Source organism: Apium graveolens, chromosome 11, assembly GCF_009905375.1.
Source record: "Apium graveolens cultivar Ventura chromosome 11, ASM990537v1, whole genome shotgun sequence".
Lineage (NCBI taxonomy): Eukaryota > Viridiplantae > Streptophyta > Magnoliopsida > Apiales > Apiaceae > Apium > Apium graveolens.
Window position 1 is genome coordinate 74744812 of NC_133657.1, and position 22780 is coordinate 74767591.

Consider the following 22780-nt stretch of genomic DNA (forward strand, 5'->3'; position numbering starts at 1 on the left):
GGCAAGCATAGATCATATTGGTTGGTCGAAAGGCGTGGTCAAATGGTCATCTCTAAAACAACTCCTTCTACTCCACAACCAAGTGCTGGTGATTTGGCATAGATAACTGAACAACTGGAAGCCAAGTTTACCAGAAAAGTCCAAGATAACATGGATTGGATGCTAAAGAAACTAGGAGAGGCAAATCTTGATATAAAAATTGACATTGGAGACTTCTGTGCTACCATCTCTAGTAATCAGGATGAGAATGAAACTCCTATCACTCCTGCCACCCAAACTCCCAGCACTGGATGCGACGCTTCTTAAATATGCATGTTGAACTTTCTTCTATCGTACTTGTTAAACTTTGATAATTGTTACTTTTACACTCCTGTACTTTGGGTATCTAGCTACTACATTGATCGACTATGTTTAGGTGATTATCATGTAGTTGATTAGATATATTTGGAGTTGTGGTTCATGTAGTAGGTTGGAGTTTTGGAGTTGTGGTATGTAATAGGTTGGCATTTGGGAGTATATAGTAGGTTGTTTTTTGAAGTTGTGGTTGGCAATATTGGATTGTGGTTGTATTTGAATTGTTGGTTTGGTAATATTGTGTATGGGATTGTTGCCTAAATAGGGCTGTTATTTCGGATTTTATAAAATTGACTGTTGCATTAGCTTATTATATTGTAATTTCTTCATATAACGTATTGTTACATTAATGAAACCGACTGTTGCACAATAAAAATACACCAGTGTTACATTTGAGAGACAGTGTTACATTTGCAAAAGTGGGTCCCACAGGTGGGTCCGGGGGCCAATGTGGGTCCCTCATGTGGGACCCACATTGGGCCCCTGACCCACTTGTGGGACCCATTGTGGGACCCACATTGGTCTCCGGACCCACATTGGGCCCCAGACCCACTTGTGGGACCCACTTTTACAAAATAATTCCAACTTATTGTAACATCTATAAAACGTTACAACTGGCAATGCAGTGTTACATTTGGAGCCTATTGTAATACTTTTAGTCCTGTTACAGTAGGTAGTCAAAGTGTTACAAGAGGGGACCTGATGTAATGCTCGCAAGTGCAACGCCCCTTACTGTTACAATAGGTCTATTGTAATGCTTTTCTGGCCTATTGTAACAGTAGAAAGGCATTACATTAGGCCATCTATGGCGTAGTTAGTAGACCTTTGAGGTTCATGATTTTTGAGTTCATGGTCTTTTGAGTTCATGACCTTTAGCTTTTCATGTACCTAGGGAGTTGCATATTAAATAATATTCTAGTAGGTTCTATTGAGGCCTATAAATAAGAAACTCTTTCAAGATTTGTAATCATCAAGTTTTATATAATCTTTTGAGTGAAATACAAATGTGAGTTTGTATCTCTTTTGTGTGAGTTAGTTGTGTGGATTTTTGATAGCAAGTTTCTTCTCTTTAATCTCCAACTATTTTATACTTAAGTTCCTACAAAGTGGTATCAAGATCAAGATTAAGTGATGTCTTCCAACAATAATATGTTGCAACCTCAACTTCCATGTTTGACAGGAAAGAATTACAATTAATGGAGCATCCAAATGAAGGTGTTATATGGATCTCAAGATCTTTGGGAGATAGTTGAAAATGGTTATGAAGAATCGGCGAATCAAGACAATCTCTCACCACAACAATTGAACACTTTAAAGGAGAACCGAAAGAAGGACCAGAAGGCCCTCTACTTTATTTATGAAGCGGTTGATGAAGTAATTTTTAGAGAATTTCAAAGGCAGCAACATCAAAGGAGGCATTGGACATACTCAACAAGGCCTACAAAGGTGAAGAAAAAGTAAAAATGGTGAGACTTCAAGCTCTAAGAGGTGAGTTTGATTTACTAAAAATGAAAGGAGTGAAATGGTAGAGGAATTTTATAATCGAACAATTTTAATTGTTAATTAACTTCGTGTTAATGGAGAAGATATTTCGGATAAAAGAGTCTTGGAAAAAATTCTTCGTAGTATGACTCGAAAATATGAGCATGTTGTTGTGGACATAGAAGAATCAAATGATTTGAATACTTTCTCTCTTGGAGAATTGTTGGGCTCACTACAATCTCATAACTCCGCATCAAGCAATTTGACTCCTCTCCTTTCGAGCAAGTTTTTCAAGTTCAAGACACTAGTCGTGGTGGTTTTAGAGGAAGAGGTGGAAGATGATCATTTCGTGGTCGAGGACAAGGAAGAGGAAATGTGCAAAGTAAAAATTTTAACTCATATCAAAGAGGAATAGGAAGAGCTCGTGGAGGTTTCAATGGAAGAGGAAGAGGTAATTCTTTTAATTCTTTTAATTTTCAGTTCCATTATTTTCATAAAATTGGGCATATGAAAAAAGATTGTTATAAAAGAATTAATGATGAAAAAGATTATAACTTTCTACATGAGGATATTGAAGAGAAAGATGAAAGTATGCTTCTTGTTAGCAATGTTCAAGAAAAGTCACTCGATAGTGGTTGTAGCAACCACATGACCGGAAATAAAAATAATTTTCTGAATTTTGATGAAAGTGTCCACCGAGAAGTCAAGACGGGTAACAAAAATAGGCTCATCGTCAAAGGGTGTGGAGACGTTTCAATCCAAACAAAGCAAGGTACAAACTATATCTCTAGTATTTATTACGTTCCCGATCTTAAGCATAATATTTTAAGTGTTGGGAAACTTTTAATAAAGGGACATCATGTGAATTTCAAAGATGATTTTTATGAGATAAGAGACAAAAATGGCCTTCTTTTTGTAAGAGTCAAGATGACATCAACTAAAATGTTTCCTTTGAAAATCCAAAATGAGTCTCTTCCATGCTTTTCTAATATTGTGAATGAAAAGTCTTGGCTTTGGCATCTTCGATATAATCACTTAAGTTTTAGCACTTTATCCAAGATTTGTAAAGGTCATATGGTGACAGGAATCCTAAATATTCAAAGGAAAGATCCAGTGTGTGAAGATTGTATATTTGGCAAGCATCATCGAGATCCATTTCCAAAATACAAGGCATGGCGAGCTAAAAAGCCATTGGAATTAGTACATTCAGATTTGTGTGGACCCATGCACACAAACTCTATTGGAGGCGGCCGTTATTTCCTCACTTTTATTGATGATTATAGTCGAAAAATGTGGATTTATTTTCTCAAAGAAAATCTCAAGTACTTGAAGTTTTTAAAGATTTCAAAGAATATGTGGAGAAAGAAAGTGGTTGTTTTTTAAAGACAGTACGATCTGATCGTGGTGATGAATATATGTCCGAAGAATTTGGAAGTTTTTTTAGGAAGCATGGAATTTTCCATCGACTAACGGTGCGTTCAACCCCTAAACAAAATGGGGTAGCCGAGAGGAAGAACCGAATAATTATGGAGCTTATTCGATGTATGTTGAAAACAAAAAGATCGCCTAAGATGTTTTGAGCCGAAGTGGTGGCATGTGCTTGTTATGTTCTTAATCGGGCACCTATTAAAAGTGTACAAGGGCAGACTCCACAAGAAGCTTTGAGCCATAAGAAGCCATGTGTCTTTCACTTCCGAATTTTCGGAAGCATTTGTTAGTCTCATGTGCCCGATGAAAAGAGAGGCAAACTTGATGACAAATCTGAAAAATGCATCTTTGTTGGTTATAGTGAAGCTTCCAAGGCATACAAAATATACAATCCTATCACAAGGAAGGTTGTAATTAGTCGTGATGTGATCTTCAGTGAGGAAACTTCGTGGGAATGGAAGAATGAGAAAGAAAGTTCAAGTTTTTTTCTTGATGATGATGCATTTGATCCAGTTGAAGAAGAAGGTTCCACTCCACCTACTCCACCATCTAATTCTCCATCAAACTCATCATCGTCATCCTCAAGTTCAGAATCACTACCTAGAAAGACAAGAACTATGGCGGATCTCTATGGTGAAACAAGAAGAATTTTGGAAGATGAGTTTGTTGATTTTGCCTTATATACAAATACGGATCCGGTCTCTTTTGAATTTGCCACTAAAGAAAATAAATGGAGGCATTCCATGGATCATGAAATTGATGCAATCGAAAGAAATTAAATATGGGAGTTAGTTGAAAATCCTAAAGGAAGGAAATCTATTGGAGTCAAGTGGGTTTAGAAGAAAAAGATGAATGCACAAGGTGAAGTTTAGAAACATAAGGCGCGATTGGTGGTTAAGGTTACAAACAAAAGTATGTTGTTGATTACAAAGAAGTTTTTTCTCCTGTGGCACGCCTTGAAACAATTCGCTTGATAATTTCTTTGGTCGAACAAAACATGTGGCAAGTTCACCAAATGGATGTCGAATCCGCTTTTTTTAATGGCGAATTGCAAGAAGAGGTGTATATAGATCAACCACCAGGCTATGTGAAGAAGAATGAAGAAAATAAAGGCTATCGATTGAAGAAGGCTTTGTATGGCTTAAAACAAGCCCCACGTGCATGGTATAGCCGCATAGATGAGTAGTTTGTAAAGATGGGATTCAAGAGGTGTTCATTCGAGCATACACTTTACATCAAGGAGAACAAAGATAAAATTATAATCATTGGTTTATATGTGGATGATTTGATTTTTATGGGAAATAATCCTGATGATATTGAAGAATTCAGAAGAATATGGTGCAAGATTTTGAGATGACCGATTTGGGTTTACCTAACTACTTTCTTGGTATTGAGGTAAAGCAAGATGACAAGGGAATTTTTATCTCTAAAGAAAAGTATGTAAAGGATTTGATGAAGAAACTCGGAATAGAAGAGGGGAAGCCATGTAGTACTCCCGTTGAAGTTGGCTTGAAATTAAGTAAGGATAATGATTCTAAATTTGTTGATCCTACATTATATAGATTCTTGTTGGGAGTTTGATGTTCTTGACTGCCACTCGGCCGGATATCACATATGGTGTTAGTTTGATTAGTAGATTTATGGAGCAACCAAAGAAGACACATTGGGAGGCCGAAAAAAGAATCTTGAGGTAGGTTCGTGGAACACTTGGAGATGGACTTTACTATCAAAAGGCAAATGACTCTAAGGTGCTTGGATATTGTGATAGTGATTGGGCCAAAAGTGTTGATGATAGTAAAAGTACTTCGGGAAATGTTTTCTTTGTTGGCCCTTGTGCAATAACATGGATGTCAAAGAAACAACAAGTTGTGGCACTCTCAACAGCGGAGGCATAATATATTTCTTTATCATTAGCTAGTTGTCAAGCATTATCGATCACATGGGTGTTGGAGGACCTCAAGCGTGCCGCTAAGGAAAGTCCAATTATTTATTGTAATAGCAAGTCAGCCATAGCACTCATGCAAAACTTGGTATTTCATGGGAAGAGCAAGCATATAAGAATCAAATATTATTTTATCTGAGACTTGGTGAAGAAAGGAGAAGTTGTGATTCAACGTTGCAAGTCATAAGACCAAATTGGTGATATCTTTACGAAACCTTTGTGGCCCGACATTTTTAAGGAGCTGAAAAATAAACTCGGCATGAGAAAAATTTTAGCTTAAGAGGGGATGTTAAAATAATTATAAGCTAAACTTTAATTATTATTTAAATAATGTAGAATGTTCTTGAAAGCACCTAGAATAGATCTTTGAGGTTCAAGACTTTTGAGTTCATGGTCTTTTGTGTTCATGACCTTTAGCTTTTTATGTACCTAGGGAGTTGCACATTAAATAATATTCTAGTAGGTTTTGTGGAGGCCTATAATCATCAAGTTTTATATAATATTTTGAGTGAAATACAAGTGTGAGTTTATATCTCTTTTGTGTGAGTTAGTTGTCTGGATTATTTAGAACAACTTTCTTCTCTTTAATCTCCAACTCTTTTATACTTAAGTTCCTACATAATTAATGATTTTAACCTAGTTCTTTAAATTTTCTATCATTTGAGTTCCTACATTTGATTTTAGGCGATTCTGGTGGAGTATAACCTCCTTCTATACACACTAAACTTCACTGTGTTGCTAAAGGTAATTAAAATGCCTAAAGTACCTAGTCTGCATGAACTGATCTGATCATTATCACTCTCGAGCCATGTTACACAATAGAAAATAATGGCACGATGCATTTTGAAGCTGCTGTCTCCAAAAATATTGAAATCTAGTGCTAAAATGGATAATGTTTGCAAAGACCGGATAACTAAGTAGCACCTGAAATGCTTCACTACAAGAAAACTATTAAAGCCTTAAAATGAGTGTGGTTTAAATTGAGAAGAACAACAAAAAAGGCTTAACTGAGCATAATTCTCGAATGCAAACATACATTAGTGAACACATTATAATTTCAGATGTTGCGAAAATATATATGCGATATGACAAAAGACAAAGATACATCTTCCAGATTCCGAGATAAGACTATTGCAGGGTATATTACAGATCTGAAGGCAGATGCAAGCGTCTGAGACTGTAGCAGACAGATCCTTTTCAGGGTACAGAGACCCTCAAACACAAAACCCTTAAAAAAATAGCCCAGTAATTCAGAAATTTTGACCCCATTACCTAAATTCATAACCTTCCAAGTAGATGCCCTTTCAATAGCAAACAACACATCCGGGTCATAAGAATGTCATATTAAAGACCGTGAATTCTGTATTAACTGCAAAAATTCACCAATCTATGGCATTCCACACCACTACAAGAAAAACAGCTTCCCACAACTGTTTTATACCGTTGTCTGCCACTGGAATTTTCCGTCGTCTATCGAGACGCCGTGTGATTGAGCTCATACAACAGTTACTTAAACCGTTACTAGAAGCAACTTAACGTAATGGTTCATCAACACTTGTTTAAAGATGAAAGAGACAAAAGTTTAAAAATATGAACCATTGTGTCATTACGGAAGGACAACAGTTTTATAAAAAAACATTTATTTTAGTTAGCTACACACAACAGTTTAAAAATATGATCCATTGTCTCATACTTGCTTAAAGATGAAATAGACAACAGTTGGAAATATGAACCTTTGTTTGAAAACTTAAAAATAATAGTTTCATAAAGAAAACATTTATTCTAAATTGTTAGGCATAACGGTTTACAAGCACCCTTGTCGAATAATTATTTGTAAAAATTTTAAACTTTTTTTGCAATCCTCCTTAAGCAACAGCCTCTTATTTGAAGTATTGTGTGAATAATTGTTCAACAATACTTTCACCGAAAATCAGTTATCCCAAATTATCATACCTAACAGTTTATTTACAAAAATTATTTTGTTAAATGTGACATACGATGGTTTGAGTCACTATTTAGTGCTTTTCAGACCGTTATTTTTAATATTAACCTCCTTTAAAATATATCAATTACTAATTTATAAATGAAATGCTGTTATAATCCTATTATAATTTCGCAACTGAAATTATAATTTAAAATTCAAAATTTTTAAATAAGAATTACAACTATAACTACAACTCTATTTGAACAATTATTTGACAAAGTAGAGACTACAATCGCGAGCTCTTTTTTTTCCCTTCAATCTTCAAACTTGACACGGTTGAAGGCTTCTTTGCCGATTGAAGGCTTCTTTGATTCCCTTTAAAATAGACAAGAGCAGACCAATAAATGAAAAATGGACTTATACAGGAGCCGTATGAGCTATTAGATGCACAACCAAAACTACCAGCATTGCAAGGTGAGTTAGGAGTATATTATTAACGATACCAAAAGTCAATGACAAAGTAGTTAATCATAGATGTAAGGAAAATACACCATACTCACAACTTAATATTCTTCTTCTGTCAACGCTTGAAAAGAACTCTGCCTACTCATAAAAAAATTGCCTTCTCAGCAGCAACAAAATCACCATCAAGAGGCACAATTTGGATCTTTATTGAAGACATTGGTCCATATGTGATTACCTCACTGGAACTGCTGTCCACCAAGACTATTTTAATAAGCTCACTAACTTAGATTGGACCTTCCTGCTTGTAAACAAAATAGAGGGAAACCTACTGTGAAAGAACAACTTCTAGGAGTTCATACCAGATGACTCAATTTGGTTGACAAATGACCTGCAACTGTTATATAAAAAATACTACGGCTTCCACAAAAATTATTGCTAGTGGTTCACAACTTACTTTTGCCACTTGCGGAAGATAAATAATTAATTGGTATAGTATATCCATATTAAAGAAATATTGTCAAATTGAAAAATATACAATAACTTTTAGATGATCTACTGTGAGTTAGATATATTATCAGAACTGTAAGATTGATCTAGTGAACTACTAGAATATAATACTGCTTCTATATAGTTTTAAGTATAGTAACTATGACCCTTGGAATAAAAATGTGTGGTTGAAAGATAAAATGCTATTTCAACAGGGTTTAGTGCCCTTAGCAGGTTCAAATGATGAATCCTGGTGCCAAGGTCTTGATATGGTCTGGCTTCAGGCAGTGCTGCTTACTATCAACACGGAGCTCGGTTTAGCAATGGTGCGACTTTATACAGATTCCTCATACTGTTCCTATGTACAAAAATAAAAAATAAGTTTTATCGTAATTTGATGTTCATATATAACAACATAACCTATATGTGATCAATCAGGCGTACCGTTGTGAGCATTCCCAATGGAACATATGCCTTGGCAGAGAAAGAAGTTACTTCGGGCCTTTCTCGCTATGCTGTAATCTCTCACGTATTACAGAACCTCAGATATATGACTAGAAGATTAAGTAATGTCATAAAATTAGTTTTCTTTAGTGTGTGATAGTGTTCTTTAACGCGCACACACATACAACCTTTTACTTGAGTAATGGCTGAATAACATTTGAAACATCAGGATAATGGATTGGTACCAATCATGGAGCCTAAGATCATGCTTGATGGTGAACATGGCATTGATAGGACATTTGAAGTGGCTCAAGCGGTTTGGGCTAAAGTCTTCTTCTATCTTGCTCTGAACAATGTCCTATATGAAGGTATTCTCCTCAAATCATTTTTTCTAGCAACCATAGAAATAAAATATAAGAAAGAGAAGAACAGGAACTCAGAAATCAATTATAAAAAAAGAAGCCAATACTCAGAAATCCTCAGCATAAAAAGGGCATATATACTCTGTCCTCACCTCGTCATCTCCTTTCATCTCCTCTTATTCACTAAAAGGATCTGCACATACAAAATTAACACATACCCATCCTCAATTTCATACAAGATTATAAATATTTCAATTTACAAATTAATTGGACTGACATACAAAATTGAGAAAATATTAGTTCAACAAAAATTAAAAAAAATACATGGCACACAAACTTACAAGATTTCAAGCTATAGAACATAGAAATGGAGCAGAGGAGGCTGTAAGTACCTTTCTTCCTTTTTATTAAAGTACCACAAATCATCTTGTAACCCAGCTTATTCACCACGACTTTCAATCATACCTAGCATCTTGGACGGTTTTGTAGAGTGGGCTACATAGCAAATATGAAACCGAAAATGATATTGACAAGTAGAAACATAGTATCAAAAAAATACAAATTAAGGGAAATTATAAGATGAGGTTCCTCCTATGAACTCCAATAAAACCGATTGCAAACAAATTAGAATTTTTTTTTTGTCTAATTGAAAATCGATTCCAATTAGAGTTCATAAGATAGGGTTTGATTTTGCAGAAGTATATAGGATTCATGAGTGAGAGGAAGATATGAGATGGTAGGACATGAGAGAAAGAGACATCAGTCAAACATTTAAGAAAGAGAGAGAAAGAGAGAGAAATATGAGATATGTTGGAGATGAAAGAAATGGGGCTAGGGTTATACTGAAAGAGGGAGGCGAGGGAAATTTTTTTGGTGAAAGGGGGAAAGGTTTGGGTAAGGGGAAATGAAGTGAATTTTTTAATAAAGGGAAAAATATTGTATGAGAAAAGGGAATATAATTTAATTTTAGGTGTATTTTTTTTTGATAAGTATCAATCAAATAAGATTATTTATTTTTTATGACTGAAATTGATATATCTTAACATCCGTATGGTTGGATCGTCGAAAAAATCTTTGAAAAATATTATTTAGTTGATCGGGTATAAATCCCGTCTTTGGGAGCTGAACATTTCCTAGATCTTCCTATTCATGTCAAGCAAGATGAATTTTAAATTTTTTTCATAATTTTTTCTTATGACTAAAATCTATATATATTAACATCTGTATGGTTGGATAGTCAAAAAAATCATTAGAAAAAATTGCTTAATTGATCGGGAACGAATCTCGTTATATGGAGTTGGACTTTTCCTAGAATTTTCTATTCCTGTCATGCAAGATGAATTTTACTTTTTTTAAATAAATATTTTTATGACTAAAATTGATATATCTTAACATCAGTACGGTTGGATTGTCGAAAAACTCTTTTAAAAAAATTATTTGGTTGATCGGGTATAAATCCCTTGTTTGGGAGCTGGGCTTTTCCTAGATTTTAATATTCCTTTCATGCAAGATGAATTTGAAATTTTTTTCATAATTTTTTCTTATGACTAAAATCGATATATCTTAACATCCGTACGATTGGATCGCCGAGAAAATTGTTTGAAAAAATTACCTGGTTGATCGGGAACGAATTACGTTATATGAAGTTGGACTTTTCCTAGATTTTTCTATTCATGTCATGCAAGATGAATTTGATTTTTTATTTTAAATTTTTTTTATGACTAAGATTGATATATCTTAACATCCGTATGGTTGGATCATCGAAAAAAGCTTTTAAAACGTTTATTTGGTTGATCAAATATACATACCATGTTTGGGAGCTGGACTTTTCCTAGATTTTTCTAATCATGACATGCAAGATGAATTTAAATTTTTTTAATAATTTTTTCATATGACTAAAATTGATATATCTTAACATAGTTGCATCATCGAAAAAATCATTTAAAAAAATTATCTTGTAAATCGGGAACGAATCCCATTGTTTGGAGTGGTACTTTTACTAGATTTTTCTATTCCTTACATGAAAAATGAATTTGAAATTTTTAATGATTTTTTTATATGACTAAAATTGATATATCTTAACAGCCGTACAGTTGGATCATCAAAAAAATCATTTTAAAAATGTATCTAGTAAATCAGGAACTAGTCTCGTTGGCGGGAGTAGTACTTTTAATAGATTTTTCTATTCATGACATCCTAGATAAATTTGATTTTTTTTGATAATTTTTTCGTATGACTACAATTGATATATCTTAATATCCCTACGATTGGATCATCGAAAAAATTATTTAAAAAAATTATCTTGTAAATCGGGAACGAGTCTCGTTGTTTGGAGTGGTACTTTTACTGGATTTTTCTATTCCTGACATGCAAGATGAATTTGAAATTTTTTAATAATTTTTTCATTTGACTAAAATTGATATATCTTAACATTCGTACGGTTGGATCGTCGAAAAAATAATTTTAAAAATTTATCTAGTAAATCGGGAACGAGTCTCGTTGTCGGGAGTTGTACTTTCACTAGATTTTTCTAATCCTGACATGCAAGATGAATTTGAAATTTTTTAATAATTTTTTCTTATGACTAAATTTGATATATCTTAACATCAGTATGGTTTGATCGTCGAAAAAATCGTTTAAAAAAGTATTTGGTTGATCGGGAATGAATCTCGATATATGAAGTTAGAATTCTACTAGATTTTTCTATTCTTTGGTGCAAGATTAATTTTAAAAAATAAATTATGACTAAAATCGTTATATCTTAACATTTTTACGGATGGATCATCGAAAAAATTATAAAAAATATATTGGTTAATTGGGAACAGATCTGATTTTAGGTAAACGACTTATACAACAGTTTCTTCAAAACACCATTCTAGTAAGACCTTCTTACAACTGTTTTGTTAGAAAACTGTTGTGTGAGAAGTAAAGCTTCTAGAATGTTCCAGATCCAAGTCTATAGACAATGGTTCGTTTTAAAAAGATTTTGTATGAGATCAACTAAGACAATACTTTTTTAAACAAAAAACTATTGTGAAAGAATACTGGATATTTTTCAATCTAATGGCTGATATATAATATTATTTCAATCAATAGATCTAATTTCCCCACCTCATCAATACAGGTGAAAGTTTTACCACCTATCACGTGGTGCCACTTCATAAGTGGTGCCCATTAAAATTCTAAAAGAACTATTTTAAACAATGGTTTATTCAGAAAACCATTATGGTAAGACCTTCCTACAACAGTTTCATAAAGAAACTGTTCTGCGAGGAGAAAAACTTCTAGAATGTTTAAGGACTAGGTCTATAGAAAATGGTTTGTACTAAAAACTATTGTATGAGATGAACTAAGACAATATTTTTTTAAACAAAAAACCGTTGTAAGAATATTAGATAATTTACAATCTGACGGCTGATATTTGATATGATTTTAATCAAGGGCCCTCATTTCCCCACCTCAGCAATCCAGGTGAAAGTTTTACCACATATCACGTGATGCCACCTCATCAGTGGCTCCCATTGAAATTCTAAAAGAACAATTTTACACAACTGTTTTCATGCAGTTGTTTGATGCTTTATAAAACAACACTTCTGAGAAACAGTTGTCTGTATTACATAATGTAACGTCTAAAATCGTTGTCTTAAGTCACTGTAATGTACCATAGTAACAATGGCTTTTTAGCGTTATAATAATGATTTAAAACAAATGTACACTTTAAAAACTGTTGTCTGACTCGCTGAGAGGACACCATATAGACAACAGTTTGAAAAAAGATGGATAATCGTTGTTTGTTCTTAGTTCACACAACATTTTTATTGCAAAATCAAAACACCGTTGTATGTTTTTTTAGGATGAAGGGTTTTTTTAACTGTTGTGTATCGACCGTTGTATGAAGCTGTTTTTGTTGTAGAGCTAAGTGTCGGTTACATTCTCTGCCAGCAGGCTCTATTACTACTTGGGAGGATCTTGCTCAAAAGTTTCTCACTAAGTTCTTCCCTATGGCAAAAATGGCTGCAATCAGGAATGCTCTTACTCAGTTTGCGCTGGATAATCTCTGTGTGAAGCTTGGGATCGCTACAAGGAGATGCTTAGGAAGTTCCCATACCATGGCATGCCTAATTGGATGATCATAAATTATTTCTACAATGGTTTAGGCGCACAGTTTAGACCTATGCTCGATGCAGCGTCTGGTGGATCCTTATGGGCCAAAAGCTGTAATGAAGCTTATGAGTTGATTGAGCTAATGGAAGCTAATGAATACCAGAATCCAACGCAAAGAATGTCGCAAGGAAGGGTTGGAGGAATTATGGAAGCGGATACAGCTACTGCTATAGCTGCTCAACTTCAAGATTTGACGATGAAAGTGGATTCTTTGGCTAATTGTGGAGTTAATCAGATCACTAGTGTTTGTGAGCTTTGTGCGGGGGCACATGACACTGAGTAGTGTGCTATTTCTAGTGAATCGGCTCAGTTTGTGAGCAACTTTCAGAGGTCACAGCAGCAAGCTCTAGCCACTTATCATCCCAAGAACCGCTATCATCCAAACTTCAGCTGGAGCAACAATCAAAATGCGGTGCAACAATCTTATTAGCCTTACACATCAAAGCAGTATAACCCTCCTGGTTTTCAACAACGGCAATATGCACCAAGGCAACAACTTCAACTTCAGCAGTTACCTCAAGCTAATCAAAAAAACTGAATTGGAGGAGTTGAGGCTCATGTGTAAGAGCCAAACAGTTTCGATCAAGACCTTGGAGAATCAAATTGGACAGATTGCTAATGCTTTGCTTAATCGTCAACCTGGCACCCTTCCTAGTGACATTGAAGTTCCAGGCAAAAGGGAAGCTAAGTAGCAAGTTAAGGCAATTACATTGAGGTCTGGAAAGGTTGTGAATCCTGAAAAAGCTAAAGTTCTAGAATCTAAAGTTGTGGCTGAAGAAGAGGAGCCTAAGGAAGCAGAAGTGGAACCAAGGAAGACAGCTATAGTCAAAACTCCTTCTGAGGGTAATAGAGTGGAAAACAGGTCTATCCTCCACCTCCTTTTCCTAAGAGGCTACAGAAGTAAAAGCTGGATAAGCAATTTTCTAAGTTCTTGTAAGTTTTCAAGAAACTTCATATCAACATACCTTTCGCTGAAGCTCTTGAACAAATGCCTACTTATGTGAAATTCATGAAATGTATTCTCTCTCGGAAAGTGAAGCTCGATGACTTAGAGATCGTTGCTCTCACAGAGGAATGAGTGTTGTGCTGCAACAAAAGTTGCCTCCGAAGCTTAAAGATCCTAGAAGCTTCATAATTCCTTGCACCATTGGGAAAATGTCATTCGACAAATGCTTACGTGACTTGGGAGCTAGCATCAATCTGCTGCCTTTGTCTATCTTCAAGAATTTAGGTCTACCCGATCCAAAGCCTACATATATGTCCCTGCAGTTGGCTGATCGCTCTATTACATATCTACAAGGCATTGGTCAAGGTGGACAAACTCATCTTTGTCGCTGAATTTGTTATTCTTGATTTCGAGGAAGATAAGAAGATTCTCATAATCTTGGGAAGACCTTTCTTTGCTACTGACCGAACCTTGATTGATGTGTAGAAGGGTGAGCTCACTATGCCAGTTCAGGATCAGGATGTCACCTTCAATCTTTTTTAATGCCATGAAATTCCCTACTGATGAAGAGGAATGCTTTAAGGTGGAATTGGTAGAATCTGTGGTTACTTCAGAATTAGATCATATGTTAAAATCAGATGCCTTAGAGAAAGCCTTAATGGGGGATTCTAATAGTGAAGATGATGAAAGTGATGAGCAGTTACAATATTTAAATTCTTCTCCGTGGAAGCGAAGGCTGGAAATGCCTTTTGAATCTCTTGGATTGGAAGAGCTGAAAAATTCTCCAAAGCGCCTCATGCCATCTATTGAGGAAGCTCCTACACTTGAGCTTAAGCCTTTTCCTGAACATTTGAGGTATGCGTTTTTAGGTGATACATCTACTTTGCCTGTTATTATTGCATTTGACCTTTCAGGTAGTGATGATGAAAAGTTTTTGAGAATTCTTAGAGGGTTCAAATTGGCAATTGGATGGACTATGTCAGATATCAAGGGAATCATCCCTTCTTATTGTATGCATAAAATTCTGCTAGAGGAAGGAAGCAAGCCTACTGTTGAGCAACAGAGAAGGCTAAATACAATCATGAAAGAGGTGGTGAAGAAAGAAATTATCAAGTGGCTAGATGCAGGGATCATCTATCCCATTTCTAACAGTTCTTGGGTGAGTCTAGTTCAGTGTGTGCCGAAGAAATGAGGTATCGTCGTGGTTTCTAATGAAAAGAATGAGTTTATTCCTACTCGAACAGTCACAGGGTGGAGAGTTTACATGGATTACAGGAAGCTAAACCAAGCTACAAGGAAAGATCACTTCCCTATTCCTTTTATTGATCAGATGCTTGATAAATTGCCTGGGTATGAGTAATACTGTCTTCTGGATGGCTATTCGGATTATAATCAGATTTGTATTGCTCCAGAAGATCAAGAACATACTACCTTCGCTTGTCTTTTTGCCTTCAGAAGAGTTTCTTTTGGGCTATGTGATGTACCGGCCACATTTTAGAGATGCATGATGGCTATCTTCTCTGATATAATTGGAAATAATGTAGAAGTGTTCATGGATGACTTTTCTGTATTTGGAACTTCTTATGATGAATGCTTGCACAATCTTGGTTTAGCGCTGAAAAGGTGCGTTGAGACTAAACTGGTTCTCAATTGGGAGAAATATCACTTCATGGTGCGCCAAGGAATCATTCTTGGGCACAAGGTCTCTAGTAAGGGTCTTGAGGTGGAAAAAGCCAAGGTGGGGGTCATTGAAAACCTCCCCCACCAATTTTTGTTAAGTGAATTCGTAGTTTTCTTGGTCATACAGGTTTCTATCGGCGTTTCATCAAGGACTTTTCTAAAATTTCAAAGTCATTGTGCAATTTGCTAGAGAAAGATGTTCCTTTCAAGTTTGATGACGAGTTCTTAGCTTCTTTTGAGAGCTTAAAGAAGAGTTTGATTACGGCGCTTGTCATAACTACACCTAATTGGAATGAACTATTTGAAATGATGTGCGATGCTAGTGATTATACAGTTGGAGCAGTTCTTGGACAAAGGAAGAACAACATATTTCATGCGGTCTACTATGCTAGTATGACCCTCAATGGTGCTCAACTGAACTATATTACTACTGAGGAGTTCTTTAAGGTGAAATTGGTCAAATCTATGGTTACTTCAGAATTAGATCATGTGCTAAAATAAGATGCCTTAGAGAAAGCCTTATTGGGGGATTCTGATAGTGAAGATGATGAAAGCAACCAGCAGTTACAATATTTGAATGCTTCTCCATGGAAGCGATGCATGGAAATGCTTTTAAATCTCTTGGATTGGAAGAGCTGAAAAGTTCTCCAAAGCGCCTCAAGCCATCTATTGAGGAAGCTCCTACTCTTGAGCTTAAGCCTTTGCCTGAACATTTGAGTTATGCGTTTTTAGGTGATGCATCTACTTTGCCTGTTATTATTGCATCTGACCTTTTAGGTAGTGATGAGGAAAAGATTTTGAGAATTCTTAGAGGGTTCAAATCGGAAATTGGATGGATTATGTCAGATATCAAGGGAATCAGCCCTTCTTATTGTATGCACAAAATTCTGCTAGAGGAAGGAATCAAGCCTACTGTTGAGCAAACAAAAAGGCAAAATCCGATCATGAAAGAGGTTATGAAGAAGGAAATCCTCAAGTGGCTAGATGTACGGATCATCTATCCCATTTTTAACAGTTCTTGGGTGAGCCCAGTTCAGTGTGTGCCGAAGAAAGGAGGTATCACTGTGGTTGCGAATGAGAAGAATGAACTTATTCCTACTCGAACAGTCACGGGGTAGAGAGTGTGCATGGATTAGAGAAAGTTGAACAAATATACAAGGAAAGATCACTTCCATCTTCCTTTTATTGATCAGATGCTTGATAGATTGGGTGGGCATGAGTACTACTGTCTTCTGGATGGCTATTCGGGTTATAATCAGATTTGTATCGCTCCAGAAGATCAAGAGAAAACTACATTCACATGTCCTTTTGGTAGTTTTGCATTCAGGAGAGTTTCTTTTGGGCTATGTGATGCATCAACCACATTTTGGAGATGCATGATGGCTATCTTATTTGATATGATTGGAAATAATGTAGAAGTGTTCATGGGCAATTTCTCAGTCTTTGGAACTTCTTATGATGAATGCTTGCATAATCTTGGGTTAGTGCTGAAAAGGTGCGTTGAGACCAATTTGATTCTCAATTGGGAGAAATGTCATTTTATGGTGCACCAATGCATCATTCTTGGTCACAAGGTCTCTAGTAAGGGTCTCGAGGTGGATTAAGCCAAGGTGGGGGTTATTAAAAATCTTCCTCCACCCATTTCTGTTAAGGAAATTCGCAGTTTTCTTGGTCATGCGGATATCTATAGGCGTTTTATCAAGGACTTCTCTAAGATTTTGAAGTCGTGTAATTTACTAGAGAAAGATGTTCCTTTGAAGTTTGATGACGAGTACCTTATTGCTTTTGAGAGCATAAAGAAGAGTTTGATTACGGCACCTGTCATAACTGCAACTGATTGGACTGAACCATTTGAAATGATGTGCGATGCAAGTGACTATGCAGTTGGAGCAGTTCTTGGGCAAAGGAAGAATAACATATTTCATGTGGTCTACTATGCTAGTAAGACCCTGAATGATGCTCAACTGAACTACACTACAACTGAGAAGAACTTTTGGCTATTGTCTATGGTTTTGAGAAGTTTTGATCTTATTTACGTGGGACGAAGGTGACATTTTTCACTGATCACGCTTCCATTCCCTATCTCGTCTCGAAGAAGGACTCGAAGCCTAGACTGATTCGATGGTTTCTTTTACTTCAGGAGTTTGAATTGGAGATCAAGGATAGAAAAGGGACTGAAAATCAAGTCGTCGATCATCTCTCTCATTTAGAGGATCCAAGTGCAACTTCACAAGATAAGTCTTTGATTAATGAGTCTTTTCCCGATGATCAATTGTTTGGAGTGCAACAGAAGAACCGTGGTTCATCGATATTGTGAACTAACTTATGAGCAACGTTATGCCTCCATATTTAACTTATGCTCAAAGGAAGAAGTTTTTGCATGAAGTGAAGTGGTACATGTGGGATGAGCCGTTTCTGTTTCGGCAAGGAGCTGACTAAATCATCAGGAGATGTATTCCTTACAGCGAAACGGGGTGTCTTGCAAAATTGTCATTCAATGACTTATGGAGGACACTATTGTGGAGAAAAGACAGCAGCTCGTATCCTTCAAGAAGGATTCTTTTGGCCGACTTTGTTTAAGGATGATCATTAGTTGGTTTTGAAATGTGATCAATGCCAGCATGTGGGTAATATGTCTAAGAGGGATGAGATGCCTCTTAATGTGCTTCTCGACGTTGAGGTCTTTGATGTTTGGGGAATTGACTTCATGGGGCCATTTATCTCATCTTGCAATAATTAGTATATCTTGTTGGCGGTTGATTATATCTCGAAATGGGTGGAAGTCAAGGCTTTGTCGACGAATGATGCGAAGGTAGTGCTAAATTTTCTTCACAAGCAGATATTCACAATATTTGGGACTCCAAGAGTCATAATCAGTGACGAGGGATCGCATTTATGCAATCGCAAGTTCACTGCTATGATGGAAAGGTATAATGTGAATCATCACATTGCTACAGTCTACCATCCTCAAACGAATGGTCAAGCTGAGGTATCTAACAGAGAGATCAAGCGCATTTTAGAGAAAGTTGTGTGTCCATCGAGGAAAGATTGGTCTTTGAAGCTTGATGAAGCTGTTTGGGCGTATTGAACAGCATACAAGACTCCGCTAGGCATATCACCATTTCAGCTGGTTTATGGGAAAGGTTGTCATCTTCCTGTGGAGCTTGAGCACAAAGCATATTGGGCTTTGAAGAAGTTGAATCTTCATTTGGATGCAGCTGGTAAGAAGAGGATGCTTCAATTGAATGAACTCGACGAGTTTCGACTTCAAGCGTATGAAAATAACAAAATGTATAAGGAGAAAGTCAAGAGGTGGCACGATAGGGGTCCAATGCTCAAATCATTTATGCCAGGGCAACAAGTTCTTTTGTTCAACTCTCGTCTCCATCTTTTTCCTGGGAAATTAAAGTCGAGGTGGTCAGGGCCGTTTGTTGTCAAAACTGTGTTTCAACATAGAGTGGTAGAGATTTTTGAGAATGATCTGGTCCAAGAATTCAAGGTAAATGGACAGAGATAAATCATTACTATGATGATAAAGAGCGGTGGAGATTTAAGCATTGTTATAAGCGCCCGCACTAGTGAATCGCGCGGCCGCGCTAGGTCGGGTTTCAAGAATCCTGATTCTCCTATAATTCTGATTTCTGGGCTTCTAATCTGCATGGGCTGCTTTTAATGATAACTTAGGATAATTTTTCATAACAAGACATGCCAGAGCTTAAGGAGAAAGCATAAAAACATCGTATAGCGGAATTCAACCAAGGCGAAGATGATCTAGTTTATTCTTGTGATTCTTTATTTTAAGTTGTAATCTTGTATGCTAGTTTTCTTATTTGTTGAACCTATACTCTTGTTTTATGTACTTGGTTTATTATTTATTCAGTATAAGACTATGTTTATTATACCATGCTTTCATTGGAACCCACATTGATGATGAGTCCGATTATGGGCTAATCGTTATCGTGGGGTTCTAACAGATTTATTAATGGATTTCAATACTTAATCTTTTTTCGATATCTTTGTGTGGTAATTATATAATATCCTAGTATTGGTTGTTCTTATTCGTCTTATATGTGTCGCAAACATATAAGATAGCATGTTAATCTTTAATAAAGCGATAGTAAATTTAGAGGTTTAGAATTTGCCATGCTAGTATAGGTTCATGTATTTGTTATGCATGATTCGTAGGTAATTTTAACGATCTTACTTTTCCTATGTAATCATGATAGACAACTTGCGCATTAAAATTTTGTGTTATCAAATTCTATAGACATATAGGGTTTCAACATACTTGGTGTCTATTCAGCTTCTATCTCTTTTGTGGATGTCTGGTAGTATGTTATTCGTGCAACGACAATTGGCGTTTATCAGTTTCATGTTATCTGGTTAGTGTCATCACCATTGCAAGCTAAGGTTAAGAACAAGAAAGCTTTGAATGAAGTATTTAATGAAGTTAGAATCCCATGTTTATCTCATATAATAAATCAACTTTTATTCTCTTATTAAATTGAATGTTAGTTAGTACCTTAGTTATAAACAATCTCAACTTGTTATTCGTCTTAGCATTGACTAATAACCATATCATTGTTGCATAAGCGGATAAATCAATTAGTTAACCAAAAGAGTCTCTATGGGAATGAACTGGAATTAATTCTATATTACTTGCGAACGCATATACTTGCATGTATTATTAGCATGTGTTCTAGCCCTAACAACAAGTCTTGAGTCTTCACAGACATTCAGGTTTTTGTCCCTCACGCCTCGAGCCAAGCCTAAGCCAGCTATCAATGCTTCATATTCTACTTCGTTATTCATAGTTGGGAGTCCAACTTTAAAGCATACGCCATCATAAACCCATCGGAACTTTGCAAGACTATTCCCACTGAATTTTTTTTTGACGCTCCGTCAAAATGGACAACCTGGTACTCTTCCAGGGTCATTCATTAACCTTCTCTTCCTCTCCTCCTTCTGGGGTTACTATCTCCTGCCCCCAACTTTTTAGTAGTTAATGGTGCATTCGATCACGAAGTCTGCTAGGGCCTGAGTCTTGATGGCCTCTCGAGGCTTATACTTGATTTCACTGGCCTTCGGGCTATGAAGAATATTCCTCAAGGGTTGGTCCATCAGGACTTCGATCTTGTGAGCCTGGAAATATGGTCTCAACTTCCTCGAGGTTGTAATGAGAGCAAGCGCGAACTTCTCTATGGTGGAGTAATTCAACTCTGCTCCATGGAGCACCTTGCTTACATAGTATACAGGCTTATGGAGTTTCTCTTCTTCCTTTACGATGACTATCGAGAACTACACTCAGGGCTTGTTCAGATACCGCTAGTTACAAATAAAGAGTATCCTCCGGACATGGTTTATCCAGCAACGGGGCTTCTGTCATGTACTTCTTTAGCTTTTCAAAGGCCTCTTGGCTCTCAGCTGTCCATTCGAAGTTCTTCACCTTCTTAAGGGTTCTGAAGAAGGGCAAGCATTTATCTCCAGACTTGGAAATGTACCTCCCTAGAGCTTCGATTCTTCATGTCTTATTCTGAACGTCCTTGATGGAGCGCGGTGGCTCCATGTCCAGGATGGCTTTGATCTTTTCGGGGTTGGCCTCTATTCCTCTCTCAGAGACCATGTGACCCAAAAATTTTCCAGATCCTACACCAAAAACACACTTGGTGGGGTTTAACATCATCTTGTGGTGCCTCAGCACTTCAAATGCCTCACTGAAGTGGCTAATATGATCGACATTGCTTAGGTTTTTGACTAACATGTCATCAACATAGACTTCCATGGTGTTCCCAATTAGATGGGAAAATATCTTATTTACCCACCTTTTGTAAATACCTCATGCATTCTTAAGTCCAAAATCCATAACAAGATAACAAACCACACCAAAATCAGTTATAAAAGATATCTTGGGGGTGTCATCCTTTTTTATTTTAATCTAATTGTAACCACTGAATCCATCCATAAAACTTAGCATCTCGTGTCCAGCAATAACGTCAATTAGGGTATCAATCTTTGGTAGGGAGTAGCAGTCCTTAGGACAAGCATCATTCAAGTCAGTGAAGTCAATGCACATCCTCCACTTCTTATTGGCCTTTTTAACGATTACGGGGTTGGCCAACCATTCGGGGAATTGCACTTCCTCAATGAATCCAGCTTCTAGGACCTTTTCGACCTCCTGTTTAATGGCTTCCGGCCTATCAGGAACATAAGTTCTCTTCTTCTATTTTACATTCTTACGAGTCGGATCAACATTTAACCTATGAGTTATAAGGTTCAGGTCAATCCCAGGCATATCAGCTCAAACACATCACTGTTCTTTTGTAGAAAAAGTTGTCCATTGGCCCTTCAAGGGCTTGTCCATAGATGCTCCAATAAACGTGACCTTCTCCGGGGTCTAAGGAGTCTAGAGGAATTGGGATGAAGTCCTTTGATGTCTTCCCTTGAAGTTCAGAATTTTCACGAACATCCTTGTCTTCTATGGGGAGGACCTGCAGTAGGCTCCATTGGGCCTAAGTGCTGCAACATAGCAATTGCAGGCCATTTTTTGATCTCCTTTCACTTCTCCAACGTTGTTCCTAGTTGGGAACTTCAGTACCATGTGGTAGGTTGAGGGTACGGCCTTAAACGCATGGATCCATGTTCTACACATGATGGCATTGTAAGTAGGAGATGCCATAAAAACCTAAAAGTTCAATATCTGTGTGGCCTCCCTTGGCTCTTCCCCGATAGTCACGGGAAGTTGTATTGCTCCTTTGACTTTGTATTCCACGTGGTTAAACCCGTAGATGGGTGCGTTAGATGGAACTAGTTGAGAATAATTGTAGCCCATCCTTATGATGCGTCATGGAAAATAATATCCAAGGAAGCTCCATTGTCCACTAGGACCCTCATAACAGGGCAATTTCCAATTACCAGAGTGATAACCAGAGGATCATCCTGAGGAAATTTCAAACCTTCAAGGTCCGGGTCACCAAATTCGAGTGCCATCTCTGACTTAGAACGCGTAGATGGTTCTCCAACTATGTTCATCACCTTTCTCACTTAAGATTTTCGATAATTCCTTGTAGTACCAGTTGTTGTAGGACCTCCCAAGATCATATTGA

At 36.6% G+C, this 22780-nt stretch overlaps 1 long non-coding RNA gene across 4 annotated transcripts; it reads right to left on the minus strand.

The window, feature by feature from the left end:
• Positions 1-7267: 7267 nt before the first annotated feature.
• On the minus strand, positions 7268-9782 carry LOC141697490 (uncharacterized). Of its 4 annotated transcripts, none has more exons than XR_012564742.1 (6): positions 9280-9782; positions 9040-9080; positions 8714-8916; positions 8526-8635; positions 7691-8439; positions 7268-7505 (listed from the first exon to the last, which is right to left on the minus strand). It is a non-coding gene; the product is annotated as an uncharacterized LOC141697490 (long non-coding RNA). The 4 variants fall into 4 exon arrangements; XR_012564741.1 differs by having other exon boundaries at positions 7691-7840; positions 7925-8439; positions 8526-8916; XR_012564739.1 differs by having other exon boundaries at positions 8526-8916.
• Between the last annotated feature and the right edge of the window lie 12998 nt (positions 9783-22780).